The sequence below is a fragment of the Talpa occidentalis genome, unplaced genomic scaffold (assembly GCF_014898055.3).
Source record: "Talpa occidentalis isolate TD23 unplaced genomic scaffold, MPIMG_talOcc4v2.1 talOcc4.5, whole genome shotgun sequence".
Lineage (NCBI taxonomy): Eukaryota > Metazoa > Chordata > Mammalia > Eulipotyphla > Talpidae > Talpa > Talpa occidentalis.
In genome coordinates, this window is record NW_023604861.1 from 66,355,837 (window position 1) to 66,370,981 (window position 15,145).

The window sequence follows — 15,145 nt, forward strand, 5'->3', positions numbered from 1 at the left end:
TCTAGATCTTTGAGCTTCGAGATTAGGTTGTTTCTTTGAGTTCTTTCTTGTTTTTTGATGTGAGCTTCTATTGCTATATATTTTCCTCTTATTACTGCTTTTGCTGCATCCCATACATTTAGGATATTGGTGTCCTCCTTGTCATTCAATTCAAAGAATTTTTTAATTTCTTCTTTGATCTCCTCGTTAGTCCAGTGGTCTTCCAGTAGTGTGGCTTTTAATCTCCATGAGGTAGGATAGTTCCTTGCCTTCTTTTTATGAATTATTTCTAGTTTGATGCCTTCGTGGTCAGAAAAGATGGTTGGTATGATTTCAATCTTGGTGTATCTGTTGATGTTTGTCTTGTGCCCCAGTATGTGATCGATCCTGGAGAATGATCCATGTGCGCTTGAGAAAAATGTGTACTCCATTTTTTTTGGGTTTAGTGTTCTATAGATGTCTGTTAAGCCCAAATGCTCTAGGTCCTTATTTAGAGCTTTAGTTTCTTTACTTATTTTTTGTCTTGTTGATCTATCCATTGTTGATAGTGGTGTGTTGAAGTCTCCCACTACATATGTGTTTTCTCTGATGTCTGTTTTCAGAGAGGACAACAGTTGTCTGATATATTTTGGTGCTCTTTCGTTTGGTGAGTATATGTTAATGAGTGTTATTTCTTCTTGAAGTATTGTCCCCTTAATCATAATGTAGTGACCATTGGGGTCTCTTTTTATTTTTTTGAGTTTGAAGTCTGTTTTATCTGATATAAGTATAGCTGTTCCTGCTTTCTTTTTTGGCCCATTTGCTTGTAGGATTGTTTTCCATCCTTTGACTTTGAGCCTATTTTTATCTTTTGTAGCTAAATGTGTTTCCTGGAGACAGCAAAAGGTTGAGTTTTGTTTCTTAATCCAGGCTGCAACTCTGTGTCTTTTTATTGAGGAGTTTAGTCCATTTACATTTAGAGTTAATATTGATATGTTAGCATCTGTATTTGCCATTATGTTTGTCTTTCCTTTGATTTTATTTATTTATTCTTTTAATAACTTTTTTTTTTTTTTTTGGTCTTCTTTCGTTGTTATTCGTCCCTCTGAGGTTCTGGCTTTAGGATTCCTTGTAGTATTTTTTGGAGTGGGGGTTTAGTCGCAATGAAATTCCGGAGTTTCTCTTTGTCTGGGAAGGTCCATATTCTTTCTTCATGGAGGAAAGAGAGCTTTGCGGGATAGAGTATTCTTGGTTGGCATCTGTTTTCTTGGAGTCTGTTGACTATGTCCCTCCACTCTCTCCTTGCCCGTAGTGTTTCTTCAGAGAAGTCTGATGTCAGCCTGATTGGTTTTCCTTTGAATGTTATCTGTTTCTTCCCTCTTGTCAGCTTCATTATTTTTTCCTTGTCCTGGATTCTTGGGAGCTTTACTATTATGTGTCTTGCTGTGTTTTTCCTTTCGTCGTGGAAGTTTGGTGTTCTTCTTGCTTCTTGTATATCAATTTTCAGCTCCTTCTTCGCATTTGGGAAGTTCTCTTCAATTATATCCATGAATATTTTCTCTGTTCCTACATCTCTCTCCTCTCCTTCTGGAATTCCTATAACTCTTATATTTCCTTTCCTCATGGAGTCAGATAGTTCCCGAAGTCTTTCTTCATTCTTTTTCCTTCGTACTTCTCTTTCCTTTTCTGTTTTGGTTCTTTTTATTTCTGTGTCTTCAAGATTACTTATTCGTTCTTCCATTTCATCTATTCTGCTTTCATTGCTTTTCCCAGAGTTCTTTAGTTCCTCCATTAATTCTTTGATCTCCTGCATTTCTCTTACTTCCCTCTTTAGGGACTCAATTTCCTTCTTCTGATCTATCACTTTTTTAATCATGGCAATTTTAAATTCTCTTTCTGGAAGGCTCAGAAGTTCTTCCAAGTTGCTGTCGTTGCAATCTGGGGAGTGGTTTTCTTTTTGTGGTGTGCTTCTTTCCTGAGGAGTTTTTAGGTTGCGTGTGGTTCTTCTACTCCCTACTGTCTGTTTTCTAATTTGTCGTATGCGTTGGGACACTGTGATGCTCGGACTGACTGACATCTTGGGTGAACTTCTCCGCTCCCCTCTGGCTCTTCCAGGAGCCATCTCTGTCTTCTGGGGGAGCTTTCTGCTGGTTTTAGGCAGTTTTTACTGAAGAAATGTCCCTGTTCTCAAATGGCGAAGCGGGATGCAGTCCCTGCGCCTCCGGTTTCAGGCACACTCTTCTGCGCCCCCGGTCTGCCCCGGACGTGGGTGCCTGCTCCCTCTGTGGGCTCAGACTGCTGGTTGGAAGGGGCCTGGCGTGGAATAACTTCCCGGCTGGCCACTGCAGAAGCCTTCTGCCCTTTTCAAGCAGTCTTAAGAAATTTCCTGTTCTATGGGGTGTTAGTGACTTTTTTTTTTCCTGGTCACTAGGTGGCGCCAGAGATCTCTCCTATTGTCCTTGGGGGGCTGTTTTTCGTCCCCCCCACCCCGTGGGACAGGGAACAGAGCGGGAATGGTAGGGTACACCTCAACAGCTTTGGGGTGCTGTGTCTGCCTTGTGCCCCACCGTCGTGGAGAACCCACGCCCCGAATTTTCGTGCCCCGGGTCTCAGTTCAAAGCCCTCAGTTCCAGGACGCGGGCTGTAGCCCAGTTCAGTGGCGCGGGAATGGCGCCTTTTGCACCGCTCCCGTGCCTGGGTGCCTGGTTCCTGCTCACTCAGGGAGGGACCTTCACCTCAGTGAGGACCTCCGCGTGTCTCCCCGCAAGCCTAGGTCGTCTCCCCGCAAGCCTAGGTCGCAGGCGCGGGTACCTGGGCAGCCGCGATTCTGGTCTGCACTTGCTTTTCAAGCTCCCCGAGAGCGCCGCGTTTCCGCGCCAGCTTACCGGCAGCCTGGGCTGTGTGCTTGTCTCCCGGAGTCTTTGTTCTTCTCTAATGGCGCCCGGAGCCGTTCCCTCACCGCTGCAGCGGATCCTGCAGGGTTCGCCTCAGCTCCCGTTCACGGGGTGTGGTGGCTGCAATAGTTCCTTTCCGCTCACAGTCCCGCTTGCTGCGTCGTTTGTTCTTGTTGGTTGTTTTGGTTTGTTGTTTTTCTCCCTCTCTGCCGGTCGGAGAGTGCTGCCTCTGTGGGCGGGGGAGGGGAGCAGGGTTCTGCGCTTCCCTCCCTTCTGGTCCTCTTTTATGGCCACTTTCTTCTTCGGGTAGTTTGCTGGCGTCACCCGTTTATCTTCCGTGTCCCAGTTCTCACTGGGACCTGCCGCTTTTCCTCCCTATTCACTTTTTTTTTTGGGAGATCTTACTCGCAGCGTCTCCTCGCCGCCATGTTGCTCCGCCCCTTGAAGTTTCAATTTCTAACTTCTATTCACAATTTTATTTTTGAGCTCATTCATTTGCTTTTCTGAATGTTGTTGCATTTTCTTTTGATTAGCTTTTCTGAGTTCTCTTGCATTATGACTTGGTCTTTGTTCTACATCTTCTATTCTTTGAGTTTATTATGAAAATTTAGAATTCTCTGTCTGATATGGCGATATAATCTTCCTTGTCTTTGTGTTGGATCCCAGAGAGTTGTTATCTCCTTATCAAATAACATTCCCTTAAGGTCTTGAGAGTTGCCATGTATTTTATTTTGTATGCCCATTTTGCTATGTTAAATCTCCCTATTCTCTTAAAAATATTTGTAGGAATAACTATAGAGAGATGAACTACCTTTATCTTTCCCAAAGATATATTTATATATATTTTTTGATTTTACATATTTTTTGCTTTTGCTGGCTTCCATAGGTACTGAGATCTCTTTTTTGCAGTGTGTGTCAACAGGTGGGGAAGGGGACATGTGAGGTTCTCCCACTTGTGCAAATGTGCTGGGGATGAGGAGGTACCTGGATCATGTTTGTGGTACTTCCAATATCCCTCTTCTGTGGAGTTCTAGATATAAAACTTGGCAGTCTATATTTTATTAGTGCTCTTCACAAGGTCAGTACCAGTCCCAAGTGGGAGAAGATGTGTAGTGTACAGTGATTTCTCTGTTCTTCTTGGATCTCTATCCTGTGTATAGCACCCCAACACCTCCATATGTGTCTTTCCTCTTTCAAGGCTGTGTGCCTTCATGCTGTTTATGCTCTCTTTTTATCCATGGTCCCTGCCTAAGTTGTCAGACCTGCTGTCTATATTCCCCCATCCAGCACCACAGCCTCCAGGGATTTCTCTACCCTCCTTCTCTTCAATGAAACATGACTCCCCTTCCTAGTTTATGTTGGTCTCCGTGGTATTTCATCTGCAGCTTCCAGGCCAACACCAAGAAAGTGAGCAGGCTGTGGGTCTTTCATTTTTACCCAAGCTTTGGGACTCTTACTCTCTTGATAGCATGTCTCTCTAGCTAGCTGTCATGGGTTGCTCTTAGGAGAGAAGCAAGGAAACTCTTCTGTTACCATCTTGATAACTGTATCTCTAGTACATCTCTTTCTATCAACTCATTTTCAAATCCTGTGTGCAGTTTACCTCTTAAGATTTGTCTCTTGTGAGTAACATATGGGTGTTAGTTGCTGATGTTTAGGTGAACTAAATCCATATATACTTATTTCATTTATTCTCATACCTTCTTATTTGGTTGCACTTCATCCTGTACCAGCTGAGGTTCTGACACTAAGAGCTGTGCTAGTAGAGACTCATCTTTCCCATAGTGAGAATGAAGAAAGAAACAGAAATGCAGCAGCTTCCCCACCAGCCTCTAGATAAGTGATCTTTTTTCCTGGATAGAGTTTGGGGATATAAGAATCTCTCTCTCAATAGTATGTTTGTACCTATTCAATCAGACACAATTGCCCAAGGGAAGTTTGATATAATGAAGAGCACTGGAGAGGAACCAGAAAACTTATACTCTTCTGTCAATCAGCAACTTTCATGACTTACACCCACTATGCCCAGTTCACAGCATTGTTGTGAGGATCACAAGACATAGTGAATGATGGACACACTCCTTGTCCCCACAGCTGACTGCCCAGCACAGTTATCACCCAGTCTTTGGTTTCCCTCCTGCTTTTCTCTTTTATGACAGAATCTCATACAGAATATTGAAGAGCCAGGAAGTTGAGGAGCAGCACATGTCTGTTCACTCTGCTGTGCAAAAGAACAATCCTGGGAATGGGCTGATGGGGGAGGTGGGTAGGGAAGCTTTTTATGAAAATCACTGAGAGTTTCCTAGAGTTCAATACCTTTATGCCCTAATTGAACTACTCTTTTCCAGGACCATACAGTAAATTTAGTAGTTTCTGTTTGTAGGGTCACTGCACAGCCATTACTGCCACCCCCAGACTGGCCATATATTCTGGAATAAGAAAAAGGTGTCAAATTTTGTAGATTCATGTGATTGGGCATGAATAGCCTAAAATGTTTCCTGAGCTGTTAGTACTCATGTGGTGTGGCTTGGGGAAAAGTGGCCAGGTCCCCCATATGTCTAACATCCATGAAGGGTATGAAATTTTTGACCATTATAGTTTCCTCCTTGTGGATCTCAAAGTATTTTTGTGTGGGTGTGTGATGAATAGATTTCACAGAATTCATTAAAAATCTGAAGAAAACATGTAAAAGGCTTCACAAAACCATTTAAATGTTCACTTGAAATACAAATGGACAAGACCAGGCATGTATATAAACTCTGAAAAAAAAGTAATTATAAGGATCCAACCTCAAATATTCCTTATGGAAATTAATGAAAGATGGAATAGAAAAATACTTCTAGATTATAAACTGATGTTTGTTAAAAATTAAACATAAAGACAAAATTTCGTATCACTGGATAAGGAAGCATAGTTGAACTATGTTGTGTAGGAGAAAATCAAAGAAACTTCTGCTTTCATTTCAAATACAAAATAAATTCCAAATGGATGAAAGGACTCCATGTTTTGAAAAAATTGGAGAGAACTATTAAATTTAGTTGTTCTTAACCAGGGGTGATTTTGGTCTCCCAGGGTAAACTTGGCAGTTTCTGGACCCATTTTTTGTTGTTACAATGAAAAGAGGAGGTGCTATTGTCATCTAGTGGCCTGACATCTAGCAAGGGGAAGCTGCTGAACATGACACTATGCACATGGAACCCTGGCATAGACTTTCTGATTTCTAAGAGGTTTAATTAAAAATTACACATCCTATTAAAAAAATAAAAAATAAATAAAAATTATACACTCTGTAGCCTTCCTCAGTGAGTCAAGTTAGAAGGATGTCAGTCAGCTGTAGGCAGAACAGGACAGGGATGGTGAAGTTTGGTTGATGGGGCACAAAAGTGGGGAAAACAAGAAGATAAACTTTGGAGACTTTGCATTTTTTTGAAGGCTGCCTTATATCATCTCTTAGGTTACATCATGGAATGTACTTCCCAGGCTGTCAACACAAAAGAGCACTGAGTTGGTGGGTGGCATGCAGGAGCAGACTGGTTGAATGTCCAGAGATTCTTGGAGCCTGGAAGGCATGGGAGGTTCCAAGGAAGCCTTGCCTTTATGTCTGCTTTTGTCAGAGCAAAATTTTGCTCTAACATTTTATATCACTGGGTAAGGAAGCATAGTTTAACAATCTATGTTGCATAGGAAAAAATCAAAGAAACTTCCGCTTTCATTTCAAATACAAAATAAATTCCAAATGGATGAAAGGACTACATGTTTTGAAAAAATTGGAGAGAACTATTAAACTTAGTTGTTCTTAACCAGGGGTGACTTTGGTCTCCCAGCTGCCCATGTAGATGCATGTATGAGCAGGTTCTTTTTCCACAGCAGAGAGCAAATGTCTTTGGAGATATACAAATGGTGGACATGATTCTAGACACTTCCCATAGTACCACAGGCATAACTGTCTCCTTAGATATGGATCTGAGTCCTTATGTTGTTCCAGGAAGATAGTGTCATAGGTGAGCACAAAGACCAGCTCAGTTCCACCAAGCTTCTGTTTTTCACTGACATTGTGACTGTGATTCCTTATGGTCCTACAGTGGCCCTTGTTAAGATCTGATGAGCAGTGTGGAGGGGATTTTGGAAACAAATTCCCTGGGAAGATGCCCCTATGTCTGCTCAGTGGCTTAAGGTGTGGGATGAAAACCTGGCACCACTTCTAGTTCTCACTAATCTCAGCCTGCATCACCCTGGCTCAAGAAAGCTGTGGAACTGGTTTAAAGAGGCAATACCAGAATAGTGAGCATGATTCCACTTTCAGGTATGTGCATGGAGTAGAAGGTGGGTGAAAGGTCTAGGGACACCCATGAAATGCACAACTTCAGGAAGGTCCGTTCTGCTGATCTGAGTGCCAACAGTCCAGCTCATCTGGCCAGAAGCACCGAGAAAAGAGTTGTCTCAGGGCTTTTACCTCTATCTTTAGCTCTCCTCTCATTTTTTTTTAATGTATGTTTGCTTGTTTTTTTCAGTTTAAACAATTTTCTTGCCCTTCATTTTCAATCTTCTTGTTTCACTTTCTTGTTATTTTTCTTGAATGGTGGGAGCATTAACTCATTGTGTATATTCTAAAAGCTGCTTGTCTACATTCTGGAACCAACTTGTGCTTTAGGCAGGGAAATTTTATCTGGATTGATCCATCAGTGCATGCTCATTGAACTGAAACCCCTGCCAGAAGATACTGGTTAGAATTCAGATATAATGATATATTTGCCTTTGCAAAATACATATTAAACTCTTTGTTGGACCTTATTGTGTTTTGATAGATTTATGGTCTATCCCAGTGGTGGACATAGGAAAATGGAAAATTCCATAGCCCACCAAAGGCTTCCAAGTGAGGCCAGCCATGGGTTTCTTGAATAGCAAGACCTAACATCTAGAACTTAAAATTTGCAGCTGTGGAGATGAAGGGATCCTGTGGGAAGAGCTTCATTGGAATATGTATTCATTCAACCAATTGACAGTTAGTTGAGTGTCTGTTAAGGCTAGGGCTATGATAGATAATTTGTGGATCACTGGAGAACTCTAAACAATCCTTTACTATATTGATAGGGCAAGAAAGCAGTAGGTAAGGGTAGACCTGAAAATAAGAAGACCAATATAAGAGAAGATTGCTTTTTCTTTCTTAGTGCTTCTTGGGTGCATGCTCATTAACAAGGGCCCCTCCATTATCAGTTGTTGCCAGCCAGAGGTAGATTGGGATACTTCTATCTTAAATGTGGGTCTCAGGTTGTCTTGGAGACAATTCTAATTCTGTCCATTGGAAAGGAAGGTGTACTAAAATGCAGGTAAGGGAGTTTTCTATGGATCAGGCTTAGAGGTAGCACATGTACCTTCCATTCATATTTGCTGGTAGAATTTTGTCACATGTTCATGTCTGAGAGTATTAGAGAAATGAGTTAAGCTGTGTGCAATGAATCAAAAACAATGAATTTTGCAATGAATTTTGACTGCTCACAGGGAGTGTGTGTTGCCTCAGTTTAAGAATGGGTTGTTTTCTATAGCAAAACAATGAATGATATAAATGAACTTCTTTCCATTTTCCAATATTTTTCAAACTGTATTACTATATGTTTTATTTTTATAATCAGCAAAAAACCAGTAAATCTCCTTTCAAAAAATGTAATCTAGGTGTTTAGCACTTGAACCATTATTATTTTTTTTCCATATAAACATTTGAAATTGCTGTTTCTACCCCCAGGACAGGTTATAAAATCCTACATAAGCCACAGAGTAGTTGAAAACTTAATTATTAACTCTCCAGGTTTCTCAAAGGCATTTACATCTAACCATGAAGCCAGCCTTAATTGCGCTCCAGGAGCAGGTGGGTAAGGTAGGAGCTAGAGAGTAAGTGATAGACACAGAAGGAGGAGGACCTGTCCCATTCCAGAGATGGCTGAGGTGATATTGTGGAAATAGGACTTCCTGTTCCCTTTCTTTGGCTACTGCTCCCCCTGTGACTTGAGCTTCTTGTGGTAGCTACACACTTTCTTTTTTTCTTTTCTTTTCTTTCTTTTTTTTTTTTTTTTTTGTGGGACTCTCGCCGGTGGCCAGGGATCGAACTGGTATGCCATCAGGGGAGGCCCGCTACACACTTTCTAACATAATCTCTGCTCCAATCTCTCTTCTGCTCTCTTTGTTATTGTTTAAGGGGTACTGGGGAAATGTTACTTGAATTAATCCAGAGACAGGCAGAGAGAGAAAGAGACAAAGAAGAGAGAGAGAAAGCCAGAGAGAGAGAGAGAGAGAGAGAGAGAGAGAAAGACAGAGAAACAACTACTTTAATTTCTCAGAGTATCCACACTTTTCAAGAAATTTATTAAAAGAAATGCCTCTATGTCAGTAGCACTATAGGCAGAGTAACCTATTTAGGATCTTCAGATAGTATTGGGGTGGATATTTGGTGAGACGTCCCATCTCAGACTCACATGGGAGTCTTTCCTCTAAACAACTTTTCAAGATTTGTTTCCTGCCTTTTATAACATCATATTGCCTCTATTTCTTTTTTTTTACATTTTTTAATTAATTATTTTACTTTATATAATTCTTACATCATTTTTCATTTTTGCATAATGTATGCATTTTTATTTTGGTTATATTTGCCATATAATTCCCACCCCCCTTATTCTGACCCTAAACCCTCTTCTCCTACCTCCCCCCCCACCATAGTGTGTCTCTTGTCTATAGTTGCTTGTTGATTTTGATTTTTACTTTATTACAATTAGTGTTTTTCCTGGTCCCTTATTTAAGTTTTCTAAATTCCTGCTATTAGTGAGACCATTCAGTATTTTTCTTTTTCTTTCTGGCTTATTTCTTAAAGTTTCAAATTCATCATAGGGCTCGGCGCTTCCTGGCCTTGTTTCAGTTATGTTGGGGCCATGTGAGAAGTTGTGACTACTGGGTAAGAGTAGAAGAGTATGGGTCATTCTGGGCAATAGTGGGTAAAAGCAAGTATGAGCCTTTAGCACACATTCTTCTTTTCTTCTGGTGCTGTAAGTGAAGACCTTGGAGGGCAAATTTGCCAAGGAGAAAATTCTGAATCAAGTGCAGTGTGAGAAATTCATTGATTGTTTTGCACCACTAAGGTTTTGGGATTCACTTGTTACTGCATAGCCTATCTTGTCCCAACTAATACAGGCTCACAGGTCATAGAAGTTGGCAGGAGGTGGGGAGCGTCTATTGGAGGTGGAGGAATGGAAAAGGAAAGGGTTTTGTAGACCTATATTCCAAAATCTCCTGACAAGACATCCTTATTGTGACTATTGAGTGAGGAAGACGTGTGATGTCACTCTAGAGAGAGCTCTTGAGGACGACATCACCATTGTTATCACAGGTGTGTGAGTAGATGAACAGTGTAGGCAGATTTCTTTAGATTTGAAGGAATGGATGCCTAAGAGGGAAGAAAATAGAGCAGGGAGATCAGTTAAAGGCATTTCTCTGACTTCAAAGTGGTTAACTAATAGTCGGCATTGTTAACATTATTACTCTTACCATATATAATACAAAATAGTATACAAATATTAAATTTGTGATACAGGACACAATATACTTGGAAACAGATTATTATAGTCTGGGAGACAAGTAAAGAAGGAAATCTTCACAGAAGAATGGGAATATGAAAGGACCTTCTAAAGGAGGCTAAATTTAGAAATATAGGAAGAAGAGAAATGTGTCTTCTGGTGGGAGGACTGATATACATAAAGGTTTTGAGGCCAGAAAACCATGTTAGACTATTTGTCTGTAGTGTATTATTTAGGGAAAAATATATAACCAGGAGAAGAGACTTCAAAGACAGATGGAGGACACATTGTAGAGAACTCAAATGCCATTGAAAACCTTTCAACTCTATCTTGAAAGATTGCTGTTGCAATAGCCCAAATGTCCATCAATCAGGAAATAGTTAAATAAGTTGTGATGCCGTCACACTATGCATGATATTTAGCAGTTGCCAGGATTTAGTTGGCCCTACATGTTCTCATGGAAAAATGCTCAAGACTGTGTTGAGTAAAAACATTGAGGATAAGTAATATCATTGTATGAAGCAGGCACACATCCATACCTGCAGTTCTTCATGTTCTGAGGTGTGTGATGCCTCCTACCTAGCTCTAGAAGGAACACATAAATCGACACAAGGGGTTATGCCTGGGCAAATGGCTTGGGACTGGCTTCAATCCTGTCTGCTCTGAGCCTTGTCCTTGGAGAATTTTTGAAGGGAGGGAACATAACCAGATTATTCTTGGTCACCTGAACCTGCTTCTTTCCCAGGCCTAGCTTGATCTGGATTCCAACCATGGTTATCACTTAGGTGAACCAGACTGGACTTGCTTTCCTTCTCATCATTAAAATGCATCATTAAAATGCATCCTTCTATGAAGGTAGTAAATATCCTTGCTAAGGAGGGTTAACTTTTACCTAAATTATTAGACTGACACTCTTTGAAAGTGATATTTTTAAATTTTCTTGTATGAGAAATTCTTTAATACTTTGATTGGAGTAAAACGCAAAAACATATTTTGCCTACTTTCAAGAAAGACCTGAAAAGACATTAATAGTAAGCCATTTACTAAAACCAACCATAAATAATTAAAATATGTAAAAAAGAAATATGCACATGACATATTCACTGAAGATAGAGTAAAATGTAACTATAGAATAAACCATATTTTGGTTCTCACCTTACACTATATACCCAAAGAAATTTCAGATGTATCAAAATCATCAAAATACCCAACAAAAAGGCAAGTGAAAGTAAATCCTTATTATATTTAAAAATACGAACAGGGCCTCCTTGGTGGCGCAGTGGTTGAGCGCTGGGTTGCGAAGCTGCCCGCAGCCTCTGCAGAGCCGGTTGGATCCCTGGCCACCGGGCGAGGGTCCCACATGGCGCACAGACCTCTCCTGCCACTTGCTGCTCCCCTCAGCAGTGCAGTTCGTCAGGCTGCCTGTTCTGCTCCCTGCTCTGGCTCTGGTGAATCCTCTCACCCTCCCGTGCTTCTGACTGTACCCAGTGCTTGAATAAATAAATAAATAAATCTTAAAAAAAAAATAAAAATATGAACAATTGCTTTTCATCCCAGGATTGCAGAGATGATTCAATATCTGAAGAGTGGGAGTATGAGAGGACCTTCAAAAGGGGGCCTGTTTAACTCATCACATTGGCAAGTTAAGGGAGAAAATATTGTATTTTTCCATATTTATGTATTGTATTTCTACTTCCACATTGTTATTATCAATAGAGATATAAAATGTACTCAAATATCTAAATTTTGCTCATATAAGTGCTCTTTAATCTGTTTGTTAAAAGGTATTTCCTCAAAAATACAGCAAGCATCAAACTGAATGATGAAATCTTAGAAGAGTCTAATTAACCTATGACATTCCTGTTCTCTAGAACTGAACACTGCACTGGAGATTCTAGCCAGTGTAAAATTTGTACTATCAGCAAAATCATTGCATATAGAGAAAATCCAAGAGAAACCTGATTATGAACATAACTAGTAATAAGTAATTTCAAGCATTTGTTGAATAGATCATTTCTAAATTTAATAAAAGAAAGATATTTATCAAATCACAAAGTATTTTGAAATCAAGTGATATGTTTCTAAATAACATCGCAAAGGAGATTAGGAAACATTTTGAACTAACAAGAAAAAATATTAAAATATATCATCTGTGAGATGCAGCATAGAGGGAGATTTGTAACTTTAATGTTGTGATGCTTAATGTAAATGTTGGTGGTAGAAAAGAAAATCAATAAAAAATGAATAAATCTAGGGGCCTCTGTGGTGGCACAGGGGTTAAAGACACAGCATTATCAAGCTATCACCAGCCATGCAGCACAAGCTCAATCCCCAAATGGCAGGGAGCTAACTCACATGGCACAACAGACCTTTCCTATCTCACCTGCTGCTCCCCTCAGCAGTGTATTTTAGTATATCTGCATGTTCTGCTTCCCACTCTCTCTCTGGTGAATCCTCTCACCATCCCACCCCTGCACCTCTGACCTACACCCCAGTTCTTCATGCATAAATAATTAAATCTTTAAAAAAAATGAATACATCTAGTAAAATTGGTCAAGAAAATAAAAGATGATGAGCATGATCCTAGTGGTATTATTGGGCAATAAAAGATACCAGTCTTGGCAATTTTTTTTTTTTTTTGGATCTGACTCCAAAAGCAAAGGCACATTAAAAAAAAAAACCAAAAAACAAAAAAACTTTGCATAGTGAAAGAAACAATCAACAAAATGAAAATGTTAGTGGGCAGACTGATGGGACACCATTGGACCCCCAAACCTTGCATGCTCTAAATGGGTTCTGCCATCCACTGAGTAAAGACAAAACATACTCTTAGTGCATAAAACCTTCAATAGAAAATAACATTGATAAAATTAGTGTGCAAAAGAGAAAGAGGGAGAGAGAGACAGAAAGAGAGGAAGAAAGGGTAACAGTTTCCCAGTTAAACACCCAAAGTTACATATTCCCTCATGAGTAAATATCCAGTCAAACAAGTTGGGCCCAAAACAGGGCCACTGAGGCCTGAAAGCTCTCTGCAATCTAAGGCACCTTCTGGTGGGGACTCATAGAAGGAGCAAAATCAAAGTACAAATCAAGGTAAAGCCTGCCATTGTCAGCCTCTCTTACCCACTTCTCTTCCAAGTGCCTCCTTCCATGTTCCAAGTCCCTAGTGCAAGTCCAAGGCCAAAAAGCAAGCGAGTCTTCTCTTCACATGTCTCTCTGTTACACAAATCTCTGCTAAGTCTTCTCTTTCCAAATTCCTTTCTAGCCCCCAACCCTCCTCCCACCTTTTTATACTGCCAAAAAAAGACTGACGAGAAGAAAATATTTGGAAATCATGTATTTGATTAGGGGGTTATATTAAAAACATATAAAGAACTGATACGACTCAAGAGCAATAAAATAAACAATCTGATTAAAAAATGGGCAGAATTATGTGTGACAGAATCACACACATCAACCATAAAATGGTTTCTTCCATAAAAATGAAAGAAATCTTGCCATCTCTTTTGTTAGGGGTGTCATTACTAAGGTTAAAAACTAAGCCCCCACTCATTGTCCAGTAGACAAGAACGGGAGACTTGAATAGATAAGGGAAATCAATAAAGTTGCCATGGGAACTGGGTCTAAGACCATCACCTTGACTACGACTTGCAGAACTCCAGGAATGTGGAAGCAGAGTCAGGATACATTCTGTATCAAAGTTCAACATGCAGGGCCAGACATCCCAGCAGATAAGTGGCACAAACTAGCAACCAAGAGAGTATGAAAGAGAACCTTAAGCCCTTCCTTGGACACAGATGATATCTCCCATCTTGCCCACTACTTCCTTTCAGGATACATTAATAAATCTGCCTTTTCTGTTCTCTACTCTGTCTCTGGTGAGTTCTTTCATTCTGGGGCCTCCCACCTACACCTCAATGTTCCCCAAAACATGTTTCAACGTGGATGGACTTTGAGGGCATCATAATAAGGGAAATAAGTCAGAGAAAGGCAAATACCATATAATTGCATTTATGTTTGGAATCTTAAAAAAGAAAAAGCCCAAACCTAAATCACAGTTACAGAGAACAGATTGGTGGTTGTTAGAGATGGAGAGGTGGGGTTAGGTGAAATGGATGAAGGTAGTCAAAAGAAACTAACTTCCAGTTATAAGATAAACAAGTTATGGGATGTCTGTTTAGAATGGGGATTCTAGTTAATGTAATATGGATTGTATATTTGAAAATTGATATGTTAAAAGTTCTCATCATGAGAAAAATTTGCAACTATGTGATAATCACCTCACAATGTATACAAATGTTGCACATCTGAAACAAATGTTATATGCCAATTAGATCTTCATAGAAAATAAAAACACCATGCTAATATTAAAAAAAATTAAAAAACATGTACAGGACATCTCAAATAAATTACATATTGAGTAAAACTAACTTTATGGATCTGAAATTCAAAACAAAAGTAAAACATATCAGGTTATATATAGTCTCTATTGTCATGGTTAAAAAACAATCAGCAATTTGGTGTGGAGCATCAAAGTTACGTGTTGCAAACTTTAGTGCTGTTAGTATTCATTACTCATTACATATTATTAGGAGGAATTACTTAATGATAGAAGGAAGAGTTCCCTGGCTAGTAAGTTGGGATAATAAAAGTAAAATAATTTCTTACTTTTTGGAAATCTTAGATTAGTTAAGTGTCTGAAATGCCATTATTCTCAGTTGTAAAGTAATAGCA